We start from the raw sequence: 4,120 nt of genomic DNA on the forward strand, positions 1-4,120 counted from the left end.
ACCCCACATGCATGAGTACAACCCTTCAAGCTGGTGAGGGCAGTGTTATGGTTTGGGGCATACTTTCCTGGCATGATTTGGACCCTTTTAATTTGTATGGAACAAATCTGAATAGCACAACATACCGAAGTATCGTTGTTGATCAAGTTCATCCTATCATGGTGATGGTGGATCCCAATGGAGATGGTTTCTTCCAACAAGACGATGCGCCATGCTACGGTGCTCATATTGTGCAGGAGTGGTTTCAAGAACATGAGGGAGACTTTACCTTGCTTAGGTGGCCCCCACAATCACCAGATCTCAATCCAATTGAACGTTTGTGGGATGAAGTTAAAAGAGCCATCAGGCAGCTGGTTCCACCACCATCCAATCTCACAGAACTGGACAGTGCTATTCATCAGGCACAGTGTCAGATTCCTCACATCACCTTCACCATCTCGTGGAGTCAATGCCAAGCAGAATCGCCGTAGTACTGAAGGCAAAAGGTGGCACAACAAAGTGCTGATGGGGTGGCCATAATAATCTGGCCACTCAGTGTATAACATCATTAAAGGGCCATACAGAATTATCAACTTAAAAACTAGCCTGCTATATTTGGTCAAGTATTTAATTAACTCACCCCTAATGCCTTGTCAGGGCCAGACTAAATGATTTCATGGCTTATATGGCCAGATGTTCCTCACTCTTGATGTAGATCATTGGTTCTCATGTCTACACATTGAAGTACGTTCAGGAGCTCTAAAAGTACTAACACCACATTCCATGCATCTCAAATTCTGATTTATTTTTGTAGAGTGCAGCTTGGCACAGTGACTTTTAAAAGCTCCCCAGGTGATTATAATGTGCAACCGGGGTTGAGAACCACTGGTATAGATATTTGTAAGCCTGGCCCTGAAAGATGTTGGTCATATTGTGAAGTCTAATATACTGAGTAAACCATCAATACAACAGGAAGGAAGGAAAGAAGGACAAATAATTTATAATAGAAGCACAAACCCATTCTGAAAATGTTGCAAGTTCGTGAACCCAACTGCAAGAAATATTCTGTACACCACCTATGTTATAATGATAAAGACAGTTGCATTATGTTTGAGAATTAATGTTATTTGTATATAATTATACATATACTAGAGGCCCAGTGCATGAAATTTGTGCAAGGTAGGGTCTCTAGCGGCTGCTGGCCAGGACCTCCCTTCCCCCAGCTGTCTGCTACCGCCACCCCCTGGTGGTCAGCACACCTCTAATTCCTGGTAGGTCGAACTCCAGCCTGTGGGGACAATTTGCATAATAGCCTTTTATTACATAGGATAAATCATACATAAATTGCATATATATGTAATTTGCCCAGGAAGAGAGGAGACTCATCATTGGAGAGGAATAATGGAAAAATTCAACATCTTCCTTTAAAAGGGTATATGTGGCTTGTGCATTCATTCAAAAGCTACAGTATATTTCTTCTAAAAAATGTTTGAGTTTCTTCATGTTTTAATCTTTACCGAAGGGGAAATTAAATCAGAGCTGATTTAGACACATGGGGTTCATTAACTGACGGCTGCCTCATGGGTTTACATCATAATCATCACCAGCAGATATTGAGCAAGCCCTCACAAGAGACTTGGTGACACTCGGTGACATCTCCCAGAAAGTGCACCTTCACCGCAGAGCCTGGCGAAACATAATCACAGCCTCCATTCCACATAAATATCTCACTCCTCGGATTCTTTCCATTGTTTCTATTTGCACTGATGATGGAGCCAATATTGTTAAAACAGCATGAGACTGAACATTTACCCATGAGCCGAGTTCAACAAGCTGTCTGTACCGGCTGGTACATCATTCCAGGAAGAATAATGCAATTATTAAACATCAGAGAGAGGTTTACAAGATTTTTCTGAACTATCAAAGGTCACACATGTTTTCTTGGAGACCGCGAGAGAGGAGGAGGGTATGCATATAAAATATCAAAGACATCTCCCAGGTTTATGTCTATGCAAAGTGGCTCTCCCTTTTCCTTTTTTAGGCAAGACAGCGAAAGGAACACAAGCATTCCTCAGTGCTCTGGCTGGTGGCAAGCAAATGTATGCTTCAGAATTAGAACTCGGGAGATTTATGGGATGTTAACACGTCAAGTCTTGGTAACGTCTCAAAAAGGCCACTTGTGAAGTCAGACGGTCATCAGTCACAGAAGCTGATGCATCTGTCTTCTGAGAAATCCCTCAGAAATGTCTTCCAGAAAGGTTATGAAAGATGAAAAATCTCAATACGGTGAAAAGATATTCTATAAATGTGAATTTTTGCTGCTTCTGGCAACTTCTGAGCACTCCCTCAATTGAGAAATGACAAAATGATACATACATAGAATCTATTGAAGAAAATGCTAAAATTGATTAAAGGCAGCTGTACAAGGATCAATAATGGCATATTTATGTAACGTACATCAATATAAGGCTATCTCTAAATGCATTTATTAAAACACACTCATGCAACAATGAGATGGAAACTTGGGCTCAGTTAGCTAAAGTTAGATAATGCTTCCTTCAGTCAGCCAAGCAAACCAACCTGACTCCGATATTGTATAAAAGTGGTTTGATTTGACATCAAAGGGAAGTCTGTACATTGTTGAAAGATGTGGACAGAAAAGGAGATAATAGTAAGTCTAACAGTAACTGGGGATCTTGGTCTTTGGCATCTTTGGCATGTCAGACATAATCAGTATTTATAGTTGGGATGTGCTTTGTTGTACAGACACAGTGAGTGAACCAGGGATCTCGGCTTATATGGGCTGCATTAACTGAGTCAAACAACCTATGACCAACTGCATGAACTTTATAAGTAACAAAATAAGAACCCAGAGAAAGTACAGAACAAATCCTCTGCTGTTGACTGTGTGTTGCTTGTTTGGATTCCCTCAACCTCAGTATCGAGTTGTGATTTTGATACTAGCTAATATTTCCCCACTAAGTCCCATATGGATCCACAGGCCCAAATAATATACACTGAGTGGCTAGATTATTATGATCTCTGAACACATAATAATCTGGCCACTCAGTGTGTGTGTGTGTGTGTGTGTGTGTGTGTGGCCCTGTACATGAATTCGTGCATGGGTGGGGTGTGGCCAGCCTAGTGGGGGGTGGGGGGGAGACGGGCAGTTGACTGGCCTGCCTGCTGATTGAACTCCTGGTATAGGGGACAATTTGAATATTAGCCTTTTATTATATTGGATATACACTGAGTGGACAGATTATTATGTGTTCAGAGATCATAATAATCTGGCCACTCAGTGTAGATTGTTATGACATATCAGAAAAGCATTTATGAAAAGAGTTCAATTAAGAATAAACTAAAATGGGTATAAAAATTTAAACCTGCATATTGTGTATCCTATTACCCCTCCAGTCTCTCCAGAGGTGTGGTAAATTAGCCACTATTAAGTTCCAGTGGATCAGGCCCAGTTACTTCTCTCTGACTCTTTCCCTTTGAGGAAGAAAAGTTAGTTCTGACAGCATATCATCACATAGTGGAAAATTTTAGAATGTATAGGAACTAAAAGGACTATAATGTCCATATTTTATTTCCTTTGTTATTCATTCTACAAAAATGTATCGAGCACCCCCTATGTGTCAGAGCTGGGGCTGATTTCTGGATACACAGTGGTGACCAAATCCCTACTCTTCTGGAACTTAACAGTACAGTGAGGAAGATAGCTGTGAAAGGCATGATTCCACAAACCAACTAAGAGTACAAGTTGTAATAAGTATTACCATGTTTCCCTGAAAATAAGACATCCTCCGAAAATAAGACTTAGCGCATGGAAAGATAAGACATGCCCTTAAAATAAACCTAGTGCAACTTTGGGAGAAAAAATTAATATAAGACACTGTCTTATTTTCGGGGAAACTAGGTATATAGGAAAAGATAATTATGAGATGAGTGATATCAACAAGGTTGTAAGTTAGATTGTCAAATCTGGGAAGGAATCTTTGAGGAACATTTAAACTGAGACCGGATAGATAAAGAATCTGCCAAGGGAAGAGCATTTATCAAAATTCTACTGAGGCTTTCCCAGCTCTATCACAGATAACCCTTTAGAGATAGATGGGCTTCCAAACCTATTACAGAG

The sequence above is a fragment of the Pipistrellus kuhlii genome, unplaced genomic scaffold (genome assembly GCF_014108245.1).
Source record: "Pipistrellus kuhlii isolate mPipKuh1 unplaced genomic scaffold, mPipKuh1.p scaffold_m20_p_16, whole genome shotgun sequence".
Taxonomy (NCBI): domain Eukaryota; kingdom Metazoa; phylum Chordata; class Mammalia; order Chiroptera; family Vespertilionidae; genus Pipistrellus; species Pipistrellus kuhlii.